The sequence below is a fragment of the Desmodus rotundus genome, chromosome 6 (genome assembly GCF_022682495.2).
Source record: "Desmodus rotundus isolate HL8 chromosome 6, HLdesRot8A.1, whole genome shotgun sequence".
In the NCBI taxonomy this organism is placed as follows: domain Eukaryota; kingdom Metazoa; phylum Chordata; class Mammalia; order Chiroptera; family Phyllostomidae; genus Desmodus; species Desmodus rotundus.
Genome location: NC_071392.1, coordinates 6,411,163 through 6,425,932, shown reverse-complemented (window position 1 = coordinate 6,425,932; position 14,770 = coordinate 6,411,163).

The following is a 14,770-nucleotide window of genomic DNA, read 5'->3' as shown; positions in this document are numbered from 1 at the left end:
TAAGCAGAAGAGTTTGGGTAGTCCAAGTGTGTCTTATGTCACATAGTAGCTCAGTTCCTTCGCCACGTTATATAAATTGGTATTTCATGATGAATGTCTAAGGCTTGGGAATTAGAATATCTTCTGATTCAGGTTCTGACGCTGTGTGAACTTGGACAAAGTCATTTAATTTCTCAGGACCTCAATTTCCTCACCTGGGAAATGGGGGTATGGGTGAGCATTGACGGGAACACAGACGGTTTGCCTGGGCTCTAGGAAGTCATTAATGGCACAGTTTGAGTGGAGAATTGTATTCGTATGTGTCCGTGAGTTCATCACCCCACCTGTGAGCTGGGGATTGGTATGTACTTCACCAGATTCTTCAAGAACTTCGTGGTCCCTAAAAGCAACTATACACATTTAAACAAAAAAACAATTAGACAAACCTTATTTTTCAATTCAGAAATTGAAGGGTAGCTGCATTCTCACCTGCGGACGTGGGGGGAGGTGATGCCTGCCCCTCCCAGGCCTGGCCTTCAACAGGACATGGACTCATGCTCTCTTCCTTCTGCTGCCTGGGGCGTGGGCTGTTGATTACAGGGAGGAGTTTTATTTTATTTTATTCTTTATCCTCACCCAAGAAATTTTTTTTTGTTGCTTTGAGAGAGAAAGGAAGGGAGAGGGAGAGAGAGACATTGATGTGAGATAGAAACATTGATCGGTTGCCTCTCATACGTGCCCAGACTGAGGATGGAACCCACAACCCGGGTATGTGCCCTGATTGGGAATTGAACCTGTGACCTTTTGGTCTGAGAGACAACACTCCAACCAACTGAGCCACAATGGCCAGAGCAAAAGAGTGAATAGTCTTAGACTGCAGGCTGGCAGCCAGGGACCGAAGGCCACAGGCTCCTTGTCCCTCTACGACTGCTGTGTCAGCCAAGACTTCTTGGGCTCAGACTGCCAGGTGAGTGGGAACCCGTCGGTCTCCTGGCCGCCACTGAGGTTTCTTTGCTGTGCCGGATTCACCTGCCCCCAACCTGTAAACCGCTGGACTCAAGCCTCCCGCCCGCTTCCTCACTTAGGGTCCTAGGGCAGCTTTCTGTAGGGTGTGAATGCCCGCTCACTCGAGACACATTCAACCCAGAATGGCCACTGTCTCATTTAGTCAAGCCAATTTCATTTTGTAAGATAAAGCCTGAAAATGGTGAGTGAGCAAAACAACAGCAAAAATGAAGAGATGTGAGAGTCAGGCCCCGGCTGGGAGGGAGCCCAGACACCCTGCAGGGGAAGGAAGCAGGCAGCACTTCAAGCAGACAAGTGCGCTGCCCAGGATGACAGAGGGCTGAAAGGAAGTGCCTGACACGCAGACATCGGTGACATTGCTCGGCTCTCACCAACACTGCTTGTGTTCAATAGCAACCGACGTGACGGGCAAAGCGATGCTTCCCTCAGCCGATCTGGGCGCGCCTCTGTGCTTAGCACACATGCTCCCACCAATAATCGTAACTTAAGGATTCCAAGTGACAGAAGCATCACACTGAAATATGTGTTGCCTTCCTGTAGGTGGGCTTCCGAGACACAAAGAACAGGAAGGTGGCACAGTCACTGGGGTCTCGGCCAGCACGTTCACTGTGGCATTTATGACGTCGTAACCCCATCCGTTGTATGGATGTCCTTTCTCTAGATGTGAGCCCTCTGGGAGTCCCTTGCCTTTGCACCGTCTGCTCCTAGAGGGATCAATAAATATTTAAATGCATGAATCCATTCAACCTCTTCACTTGCAGTGACCTGTTCAAAGTCAAAATTAATTAATAATAGAAAAATCTGACTGCTGTTTCCCAGGTGGAGAGTTCTACTTTTCCCAGGGCCTGGATGGCGAGCACAAATATCCTATTAAGGGTCCTTGAAGCCTGGTTCACATAGGCACATAAACCCACAACACACATCCCATAGAAAACACACTTAGACACACACACACGCACAGACAAGCAAACACAATCCACACAGAAAAGCCTAGAACACAAACAAACTGGTTACATATTTGATTTGCAGGTAAACACCGAGGAATTTTCTAGTATAAATAAGTCCTAAACATTGCATGCACAATCACACGCGGGACTTCCTTATACTAAATAAAGTATTTGCCGTCCGATTGAAATTCAGGTGTAACTGTGCATCCTGTAGTTTTATTTGCTACATCTGGTAACTCTAAGATGAGCACACACAGAGATCCACATGCAGAAACACACAAGCAAGTACAGCCTCCCGCCAACCCCAAGATTCCGTTCCTCCTGACAGACCCTGCCGCTAGCAGACGGGTCGTCAGGGTGCGGCGCTGGCGTGCCTTTGCAGAGTGAGGGGGTGTCCGGGTGTCCCCAGGGCGCAGTGACAGGAAGAGAGAACACGTCCCCTCCAAGATTCACAAACACATATATAGCTCTGCCTCTGGCTTAATCACTGTCACTACTGATGGCTCGTTCTACACGGTTTTGTCATGCAGGCATGCCCAGCCCATGGCCCGCAGGCCGCATGCAGTCCAGGATGGCTATGAATGCGGCCCAACACAGAATCGTAAATTTACTTAAAACGTTATGAGATTTCTGTGTGATTACGTGTCGCAATGTATTTCATGTGTGACCCAGGATGACTCTTCCTCTTCCTGTTTGGCGCAGAAACACCAAAAGGTTGGACACCCCTGTAAGAGACTCAAGCTCCAGAGAGAAGCTTTTTTCCCCCTAGAAATCTATGATGCTGAGTTTACAAATATCCTTAGCAATTAGTGATGGAGTGAGTTTTTATCAAATTCTACCTCTATTTAGGGTGCCGATATGCACCCCTAACTTAGAGAGGCAGTGGGTAATTCCTGGCTCTGTTTTCTTTATTGCCCCCGACCTCATCACCCTTCTCCATCACACACCCAGGTCTATTGAATTCACATCAGAAGTGTCTCCTGCATGCTGTGTGCCCTCTGTTTCCATGGCTCCTGGCCATCCTCACCTCTTACCACCTTGTACCTCTGTGTTGGCCTCAGCCCCTACTGCCTCACCCTCAATCCAATTCTTCTTCTGAGAAGCTACCAGAGTGAGGCTCCCAGTATGCACTTTTGACCATGGTTCTCCCTCCCGGGAAGTCTTTGGACGTCACTCCATTTCTCCACCATAAACCCCTCGGCACGGCTCCAATGCCCTTCACTAACAGAACCCATTCCAACCTCAGTTTCCGCCTTTCAACTCAGACATTCAGGTCTGGCCCCACCAAAATGAGTTACTTTTCCCTCAAACACCCAGTCGTTTCCATTACTCAGCTTTCCCCCACCCGGCATGCTCCATGCCTAGAACATTCTTCAGCATCTTCCCTGCCTAGTGAATTAATTATCCTTCAGGTCACGTTGCACATGCTCTCCAACCCATCCCCCACTGTCTTCCCTTCCTGTAGAGTCGATCCTGCAGCCTTAGCATACACTGCACCTGATGTTGGCAGACTTCACTGGGTAGCAGCATGCATCAGGGTTAATGCAGAGGCTTTGGACTCAAGAGACCAAGCTCTGAATCCAGGAAATGCCATTTACTGCCTCCGTGACATGCAGTGAGTTATGGGTTTCTCGGTGGTGGGCAGAATGATGTGCCCCAAGATGCCCACGTCCCAATCTTCAGACCCTGTATGTTGCATACATGGCACAGGGAAATGATGATGCAGATAACATGAAACACTTCATTTATTTATTTAAGGTTTTTATTCTTTAATACTAAAAGCATTAGATGCTATGAATTTCCCCTGAGCCTAGTTTCACTAGAATGTGGTATAATTATCATTAATATTTTCTAAGTAGTTTGTAATTGCACTTCTGATTTAGTCTTTGATCCCAGAGTTCTTTAGGAGAAAAATTTTTTTGAGTTCATCAAAACTCAAGTTTGAGGAAAATATAATATTTCTTTGGTTTATTTTTAAAAGTTTTCTAAATTTTCTGGCTTCCCCCCAGCATCTAGTATACTGCTTGGCGCATGGTAAGTGCTAATTAAATATTGAATAAGTAAATAAGCCAATGAATTCACGAATGAATTAATCAATGGGAAAATGGTAGAATTTCTACTATTGAATTTGTATGTACAAATTGGTGTTGTCTTTTAAGCCAACTTTGGTAAATGTTTCAGGTGTAATTTAAAAGAACACGTGTTTTGGTAGGGTAAAAAGCTCTGTTTATTTCTGAAACAACCTCAGTGTATGTTTTAGAGCCTCTCAAATCCTTGTGTATTTTTGTCTCTTTGATCTCTCCCTTTATAAAAAAACTATGGAAAGCCTTCCATAATGTTTTAATCACTGCCAGAGGTAGAGGTGATTCTTTTTCTCGGCTAGCCTTTACCTTGAGTCTTTTCAAAGCAATGATATGGAATCCTCAAAAGACGTAGTCCAGCCAATGCAAGATGAGGTTGAGCACCATTCCGAGAGCACCCAGTTGCTTTAGTCCCTCTGCTAAGGAGGGCGAATTGTGTTTTCCTAGTCCCATGCAGTCCCAAACTCCCATATTAGTCTCGTTCTTGTGAACAAAAGGAGGACAGGAGGAGTTTGCTTGACACAAAGGAGTCAAGGCTGATAGGCTGTCCTGGGTGGCTGGCTCGAGGCAAGTGGCACAATGTCCCCTTTTATTATTTCTCCTGGGGTAGAATTACAGGGCCTAAGGATGACATCACATCAGAATGCTATTAGGTGTGAGATGCTAAGGGACCGTCTTTGTGTGGAGTTTCTTCATCTGTAATGGAAACACTGAAAAGCAGGCAAGCTTCATTTCCAGAGAGAGGGAGCATGCTCGAAGTGTAGCTAACATTATACAGTCTCTCTGGGAGGGAATGTGGAGCTTGGAAAAACTGCCACAGGTTATTAATTCCATCTGTTTTCACAGAGAAGGATGGTTTTTCACACGGAGATGCCAAAGAGCCCCAGCCCACAAGAAGAGGTTTTCCTGTAGCAGATCCCAACTGTGGGCTTTTATTTTTCCTGTCTTTTTGTTTTCTCCCCAGTTCGTGGCTGTTATTTGACATGGGAAAGGTGTATGCCTGCTTTATTTCCATTGTGAATTGTACTCTCATCCATTAAAAATGAGGTTTTTTGCATTATTTAATGCTTTTGCCTTAGATTTAAATGTCAGATAATATTACCCCCTCTACCTTTTTGTGTTTGCGTTCAGTTAGTGGGCCTCTGCCTTCCTCTTCATTGAAAGATTTCTGGCTGTTAACCACCGGATGGATCTCTCTCTCCCTCTCTCTTTTTCAATTTTGTAATAGGGAAAGTCATAATTGAGAAAGTAATCTACATTCATTGTGCGGTCTCATTTCTGTCATCTCTAAGAATTTAATTTTTTCTGTTTCTATGGTAATATGTATTGTTTTTTACTTTTAATGTTGTATGTGTTCTCTCTCCTTTGTCAGAATTAAATCTCTTTTATTTAACGATTGTTCAGTGCACAATGTCTCTCTCCAGCTGCTCCTAATTTGGGTTCTCTTGTCATATAAGCAATTGATATAATCTGTCAATAATGAAGAAGTCATATCTATCTATCTATATCTATCCATCTATCCATCCATCTATCCATCCATCTATCTATCATCTGGTGCTTTGAAAACACTAAAGGAAATAAAACACAGATGTCACCTGTTAAATTGGTTTTCTGACTTCCATGGATTTATCACTATGCCAGGGGCTGGGGAATACGTTGCTCTGGGTCTCGCTCTCTCAGAAATTAACCCTAAATCACTTAGCTCTAACCCAGTGACATCTTTAATGGCCTCTTCAGAAAGTCCCATCCCGATTTTACTGCATGATATGAATGTGATTGGTGGACTTACATGACCTCCTCACTCTGTTCTCATACAAAGGCTGGGATGACACAATTTGCGACAAGTTCGACATCTCCAAGGGAAGCCTTTTTGAAAATCATCTCTCATGGAAAGGGAGCGTGACAAGCGCTGTAACATGGACATTGGCCCCCCACTTCCCCCACACATTTCAGCCTCGCCGAATCTCAGAGTTCTCTTGCACAGAGGAGGGATAACGCTGTCACTTCAATTACCTGGCACAGAATAGATGCTCTGAATGTCTTGCTTGCGGGAGCATGAGAATGCACTTTGGGACTCAAGGTTGGCTTTGCAAGTCCAATCGATCATTATTTTACCTTCCTGACTATGTCGGTTTGCTTGTTTGTCAGTTTTTGACAAGGAGATTGGGGAAGTTTCTTTGCAATATATTTCAGGCAGCTTTTCTATGAAAAGAATAAGGTATGATGGCTATACACAGCCACTACGAATTTTAATAAAATGTCTAAAAACAAACCCTTCATTTCTTTCAATCCTTTTCATTGAAACTGGGACAGCATAAAGCTATTTCCACTGTTTTCCTTATTCTGGCGCATGCCACCCTCCAATTCCACCCCAACAACATCTGCTTTCTATTTACTGAGCCAAACCCGAGATTGTGAGTGCAGAAGCCGGTCTGATTAATCCATTAATTAGAAATTGCCATAATGGGATGCACTCCCTCCCCCTCCCCAACACAACAGTGAATCTTCTTTATTTTCTCAATAACCAGCTTGCATCCCCCAAGTGAAGCATTTGTTCTTCATAGTTGACTTACTCCAGGCCCAATCAGACGCCCATACTTCATTCCTACGGGGGCTGCCCAGCTACTTGGGGAATGAATGGCCCCAACCAACCTTCTGAGAGCCTCTAGCAAGTGGGGGAACTGAAATCCAGGAGCCTGAATAGTCACCTGGAAAGAATGAAAGAACATGGAGCTCATAGGCACAGAAAGTGCTGGGGAATAAAGGTTAGATGAGACCTAGTGAGTTATTTAGATCAGACGCCTACTTCCAGCTCTGCACATACCCTCTGTGTTACCTGGCTGGGCAGAGGGGCAGGCTGGGCCAAGGGGTGGGCTGAGCAGAGGGGTGCCCTGGGCAGAGGGGCGGGCTGTTGGAAAGTCTCCTATCCGTGAGGCCTCCGTGGACTCTCAGCTACGCTACTGCTGCTTCGTGCTGTTTCGGCTTTGCCACTCTCCCTCCTGCTTTAATGTTCACGTATCCTTGCCCCGGTGAGCCTGTGAGCTCATGGGCCCAGAAATGTTTTCTCTCACACATATACCTTTGATAAAAATAAAAACTAAATCATAAAAACGATAGATTTGGGTCTGGAGAAGATCAATGTCAATGCCCTCCCTTTCCCTGGTAATTTATTGTTCTGTGTGGACTCTGAGACTGATTAAGGGAGACACATTCATTCAGTCTGCACGTGATCACACATGTATGCCATGTGTGGGTATGTGCACACGTGTGTTGACGGGCATGCTAAGATGTGTGTTTTTATTTCATGTGCTACAACGCAGGCAGATACATTCATACATATTAATCTGACTGGTTTGTAAGCAATGAGATATTAAATAACATGATGGCTACAAAAAAGACAAGAAACAACCTAAAATAATGGAATTCACTAAAGAAACCATAAGCAGACATTAAGTTTTTAAAAATCTAAATAGTTCTTTAGAATGTGAAGATCTTGCCTGCATGAAATAATTGAGGATATGGAAATGACACTTTTTTTTTGCTTTGCATTCATTTTCTACAAATAGAGAAATCTGATAGCTATCATTGTTAAAAACAATGTTACTCGTAAAACTCATAAACATAATTAACAACAAGTTCTTGTCAGTTTCTGGAAGAAATCAATGAAAGAAGCACAGAAGGAAATAAATATTTGGATGTCATCTGATGTTTTTAAAAAGAAAATCTGTATTCAAAACATATAAATTTGGCTGATTAAAACTGAATGACGGTTTTATGAAGATCTGGGTGGCTGCACAGTGTAGGAGACCGCTGCGTACTCCCAGAGGGCAGCACGCTCTGTCAAGAGAGAATTCTGGAAGGGAAAGTGTGAGCTTGACTTGGTCCCTGGCATCTTGACCCTCCCTGTCTTCTAGGAATCACCCACCCCTAGGACTGTCCAGCTCAGACTGGATGGGGATGAGCTAAGAGGGACCTACCCCACTCAGGAAAGCCACACAGGGCTGAATGTCCACATCAGGCAAGAGAGTAAGACAAATGGACGATGAGCCCTGCTGTGGGTGGCTGGCTCGTTCTCTCTAAGGTTACAGCTACTCTCTTTTCTTGGGTGTTACACGGTACTCGTGACTCATAAAGGAGATGTCCTGTTGTTCTCCCTTGTTTTAAAATTTGATTTATAAGTCTCAGTACTGGGTTGTGCTTTATAAATACTGTGTTTATATTCTGAGTCTGCATTTATGAGATTAGGTTACGAAAGGCTGCAGCTTCAATCTTGGGCACTCTCTCTTTTGCCTCCCTCTCCCTCCACCTGTTCTCTCCCTCTCTCTCCACCTGTTCCAGTGGGAACCATGTTGTGGGTGGTCCTATGGAGAGACCCATGTGGGGAGGAACCGACACCTGCCAAGAGCCATGTGAAGCTCAGTTAACTCTTCAGAAACATTGTTCCCATCTGACACCTTGGCTGCCATCTCATGTGAGACCATGAGCAGAAGCCACCTTGCTAAGCCACTCCTGGGTTCCTAACCTTCAGAAATTAGAAAAAATGCTCATCATTTTCACCTGCTAAGTTATGGAGCTATTTGTTTCAAAGCAGTAGCTAGCTGATACATCACACTAATGTCACAGTGTGGCATTACACTTATTATAATAATATACACTTAATATCAGAAACTACTTTCTCTCTTTAGAACTTGTAATACATTAATGCTTTAGTCAATTTAAAGTCTGTCATTTATATTCCGGAATGTTGGTCAGTAATTCTCAACTAATCTTTTTATCACTATGATTCACTTACTCTACAAATATTTTAATCACCTTCAATACCAGATCCTGTTTCAGGCTCTATGAATAAAGCATGAACAAAAGTGACAATGTCCCTACCCTTGTGCATGATTTGTTTTTTTGGTGACAGACCATACAAAGTAAGCAAATAATTTAAGAGGTCATTTTATAGAACGATAATTTCTAGGGGGAAATAAACAGGTTAACTGAATGAGAGTCACTAGTTACAGGGCTGGGGCGAGGCCACTCCTCCAGACAGGGTGGTTGGGGACAGTGTCTCTGAGGAGTGGCATTTGAACTGAGACCTGAGGGTGGAAAAGAGTGAGCCACAGGAAGGACCTGGGGACAGAAGCCCAGGCTGAGACCAGCCACCCGGGGCCCTGAGGTGGTGCAGTGGGTTGGAAAGGAATTCCCCCCTCACAGAGTGTCTGTCTGAGCTCTGTGGCCCCACCTGACTACAGCCTCCTACAGGTTGGCCCAGCTGCCCTCCCGACAGCACGTTGCTCAGGGCAGTGTCCTTCTCCCTGTGACCTCCTGGCCCTTTCTGAAGAGCGATAGGAAATTCTCTTGCAGGCTACTTTATTGGAACAATGTTTCACAGGCTAGAAGGGAGAGAAGGCCATGCACCTTGCTAGGGAGTATTAGAGAAATCCTTGACTCTTCCCACATGGCAGCTTTTAATAAGCATGTTTATTAAGCGTGTAGCTTCTTATCTAGCTCCCAAACTTTGGGAGAATTGTGAATTCAGGAGACAAGATCGAGCCTACTCTGTTGGGTCTTTCCATCTTCTGGAGCAGCTCCGGCATACCAGCCCCACTGTGTGCACAGGGGGCGGGGTGCTGGGCTGACACACGTCATCCGGACTGTGGCTCCCATCCCCTTGAGGTCACTGATTCCCCCGTTAGCCCCAGTGTGAGTCTTGATGTGCTTGTCTACGAGCTCTGCTTGGGAGACTTGAACACAGCCTCCACCCCGGGGAGATGCAGCTGCCCTGCTCTGGGAGCACCCTAGCCCTCCCTCGGGTGTGCCAGCTAGCTGCCCCCAACCCTGCACTCTGTGAATCACTTTCTTCGGTGGTTTGTGCGACTGTGCCCGATCATATCACTTAGCAGCAGTTAATTTGGAGGGAGAGCATGTCTTGCATTTGTGGTGTGATGCTGTGTCAGACTTAATGGTCACTGTCAGCTTGAGGCCAATACTATGCACAGGAGGGTGAGCTGGGGAAGGCATTGTGACCCTTGGGGAGACTCCGGTCTGTGTACAATCCTTCTGTTTCATGTGACAGTGCAGTGCCATTGAAAATCTGGTTGATTCCTCTTTCTTGACCCCCAGACTCCCTGCAACCTAAATTATAGTGATGCCAAAAGTGTCACCAGATTGGTAATTGAAAGAACACTTGGCATCTTCGAAAAGGGTTCAGATGGAGAGATAAATCTATTGCAACATTGCTGAGCTGCCCTTCCCAGAAATTTCCTTTCTCCTGTCTGGTCTATACACATTATCAGACACTACTCTGTCTTTACAAACTGACATGACGTGCGGTTTACATTTAGATAAAGAAGATTAATGAGTCAAAACGAATTGTTGCCACAAATGAGGAGGATGGACCAGTTGGAAAGTAACTAGAGATACAGCAAGGAATGCTAAGAGTCAACACTGGATTAGTTTCCTTTAAAGCCTAAGAGATACTGTAGCTTGGGTGTGGATCTCTGCCGGGCGTTAGCAGAGCGTGTGCTCGGATTTGTCCTGTGTGCTTGTTTCCATGCAGAACACGCCTCAGGCCTGTCTGTGAACTCCTCCTGATGGGGCCACCCCAGAGACATACACTCACTCACCACTGAGGACAAAGCTGTAGTTGTAAACATCGCAATAGCGAGCACACACATATCACACGTATCAAAACATAACCTCACGGCCCTGGGGTAGGAAGAGCTTCCTTAGACACGACATATAAAGAAGCGACTAACCAGAAGTGAGAGCACTCTTCACCTGGACTGCATTAACACTAAACGTTGTTCATTGAAAGCCATTCAGAGGGTGAACGGGCAGGCCACGCTGTGGATGGTATTTGCCATACCACTTTCCAACACAAGAGCCACATTCAAAATATAAAGAATTCCTACAAATTAAGTAGAAAAAAAGCAGAGAGGCCAACAGAAACCTGGAGGAAAGCACTGCATAGCCACTTGTGAAAAGGGGGGTTTAAATAGCCAATAACTCTATGAAAAGGTGCTGCACTTCACTAGTCACTAGGGAAGTAATTCAAAACTGCAGCCTGACGCCAGCATACCACCGTGCCTCCACCGGAACGGCTAAGACGAAGGACAGATGATGCTCTGTGTTTCAAGGATACGAAACAACCGCAACATCCGTACACTGAGGGTGAGGTTGTAACGGTACAATCATTTTGGAAAACGATCCCATTGTACCTATTCAAAGTGAATGCGGGCACATCCTATGAGCCAGCTACTCCATTCCTGGATGGCTACTCAACAGAAACGTGTGCTTGTATTCACAGAGAGACATGTGTGAGAATCCAGGGAGGCACATTGGCAATAGCCAACACCCTTTCCAGTGTTAGCGTCTATTTCGCATGAGTCTGCTCCCTGCAACTGTGAAGGCACGTGGATCCTTTAGTTTACTGGCTGGCCGACACAACCTGCCTGGGTCACTCTAACTCCAGATTCCACATCGGTTTGACCACCCAGGGTCAGGAACCCTAAACTTCTCTTTTACACAGAGAAAAGTATTATCCCTGAAAGCTTTGTGGACCACCAGTTTTAAATGTTTAAAGATTGAGGGAAGTAAAATAGGGAGCCGATGGAAGTGCATTAAAGCCTGGCTATTTCTAATGAGTTGTCATTCATGTGCCCATAAACACGTTTGTTATAGAACATTCATCCATAACAGGCCGTCCATGGGAAAAAGCCAACACTTGCCGAATGAATGGACATCAGTCAGGTTCACAGCATTGTTCGTACTCTTTGACCTCGTTTGTCTATTTCTAGGAATCCTAAAGAGGTAGAGATACTTATTAATAAGGAAAGAAGAAAATCAATTCTAGGCACAGAGTTCAAGGGAATCAACCTGCCCCATCACCCCCACGTCCACTTCTGGAAAACAGAGAAGTGTTGATAATGGGATATCATAAATACCAATTCTGATCTGCCCAAGGCACTAATCCACGGGGTCCACCAACTACGTGACCACAGGTTTCCTCTGACTCCTCCCCTTCTCCTGTCCCCTCCCGACTTCTTGCTGTACTCAGCCCTGTTGCCTAGGGCCTGACCCCCGCTAATGTCCCTGGAGAGAACACAGAAAAGCTTTTGGCCTCGACCAATTAAAATCAGTTGGGGAGCTCTGATCTGGAAATATCGCAGGAAGTGGCATGGAGCTGTGTAAATAAATGTTTGTAAGTAGGACAATGAAAGTAGTCAGAGTGTTAAAGCAATGACACACTCACTGGTTCAGACCAATGGATTCTCTGCCAAAATGTTTGAGCCGTGTAGACGCTAAGTGGAGAGGAAGAGAAACTAGGACACCTAGCCCCTCCTTGAGTGGCTCCCAAACCTTTGAAGAGGAAGCAGGTGGGGTCAGAGCAGGTGAACCTCCAGTGGTGGTACTCCAGGGAGTTCTAGCTTCTGTCTTAATGGGGCAGGAGACAGTATTGGTATACAGAGGCTGTGTGTGTTCTTGTAACTTGCTCTACTTTCTCCCTTAAAGTCAAGAGATTCAGACAGTGTAAGATGACATCCAAAATGGTGTACAATAACATTAAAAACATAACTTTATTAAAACCGTTGATATAAGTGGAGCATGTTTAGTACTTAAAAAGTGGTATTTGCCCCTGCCACCTTATGTCACTTACCAGAAGGAACAATTAATCATAATACCTTCAGTGTTTTTGGAGAGATCTCTATACAGATATAGAGAGACATGTTTTAGAACAGTAAAGCAATTGTTCTCAAACTTTGCTATAAATGAGGCGACCATCTGGGGAGCTTGTTAAAAATGCAGATGGGGCCCATGTTGTTTTCCAAACAACCCGGGTGATTTTGATGCAGGCGGTCTGTAGACCTTTCTCCAAGATGGCCCCCATTCATCTCCGACTCCTACTACTCCCTCCCTGTGCCTCCCCACCCCTAGTGGGCAGGAATGATTTTTGTAACCAGGAGCACAGTGCAGACTCAATGAAGTGCGACTTGCATGGCTTGGTCTAGAAGTCAGTGTAGCCTCCACCTTGCCTGGACCACTCACTTAGCAGGAAGCAGCTGCTGTGTCCCAAGGACCCTCCAGCAGCCCTACGGAGAGGACCCGAGCCAGGGAACTGAGGCCTCCCAACAGCCAGGACCACTTTGTCCGTCTCCGAGTCAGCTACCTGGGAAGCAGGTCGGCCAGCCCCGGCCAAACCTTCAGATGCACTTAGTCCCAAGCCAACGTCTTGACTGCAGCCTTGTGAGAGACCTTCAGCCAGAACCACCCAGCTCAGCCCCTCCTGAATGTCTGACTCATGGGAATTTCTCTGTCACAAAGAAATAGATAACTAATGCAGAACTCCACTACAAAGAAATATTAATGATCTCATTAGCTACCCTTTAACAAACAATTACATGTATCACATTCTGTATGTTATGTCCCAGGTGATGTTCGAGTTGATGTCTAACATTATCAAGGCTAAAGTTTCTACAGATGGAACTAATTTTGTTTCAGGCGTTAACAGCACTAAATGTTGACACCTGGAGAAGGGGCGCTTCCCTGCCTTCACTTACCAATACTATAGTTCTCTGGCCCAAGTCAGACCGCCTCACAGCCCTGTTTGAGAGTTTGTTGTCGTTTAGTATCAGTGATAAGGCCAAGTCAGTACATCTACATAAATAATTCACTATTTATTGCCAACCACTAAGCTATAAAATTTATTTATATTACCTTCAATTCGTATTATTCCTTCACTGGGTAAGTAGCGTCACCCCTTTCTTACAGATGACAGCCCTGTGGTTCAGCGAATGAATTAAACGCCCACACTTCCAGCTGGTAGCAGGAAGAACCAGACTTACTATTTTAAATATATCAGGCCCCGTTTTCGTTATTGGCCTCTGGTTTATTACTGTGGCCCCAGACCTAGGTGGCAGGGTGGGCAGGTTAATCTGCACCAGAATGTCTTTATCTGCATAGCAGTCAGATGGCCAGCAAATGTTTCTGAGAGCCCTTCGTATGCCAGACACTGTGCTACGGGCCATGGAGTCCCTGGTGAAAAATGGAGGCGTGGACCCTACCGCTACAGAGTGTATAGATCAGTAGGCAACTGGACGAGATTGGAAACCATAGAGGCTAATAATGCCCCTAATAGCAGGTGTTCAGTACTTGTCAGTGATAACTAAAGTGATACAAAGTGCTTTTTAATAACGTAAATGGCACTCAGAGCATATCTAGTCTATCTTGCTTTACAGAAGAAGAGTCGGAGTTCAGAGAGGACAACGACTGATGAAAGGGAAGTTGACCTAAACCTGCCTGTGAGATGGGGCCCAGAGGTCCTTCCACTGAGATCCAGTAGCTTCCAAAATTGGGGAGATTCTGACATAAAGCCACCTTGGTTATTTAACCTGTGGTGACACTGGGGACTGGCCGAGTTCTTCCTTCCAACTGCTTCCATGGAGTGGTTCTCACCCCGGGCTCATGTTTGCACCGACTGAGCAGCTTTCAGAAACCACCAGGTGCAGCCTCTTCTACCTCCCAAACCTGTCTTCCCTTTTGCCACGCCTGCACTTTCAAGCCCCCACTTTAAGTGAGATGAGTGTGAGATGCCGGTGTGAAGGGCCCCAGCTTCCCTGTCTCAGTGCTGGGCGTTTGTGAAGACAGCAGTCCACAGGCATGCTTCCCATCTCAGAGGCAGAGGATGGAGAGGCTCTGGGGAAACTGAGTCAGAAAAAGGATGGCTAGCATTGGACCCGAGCAGATGTG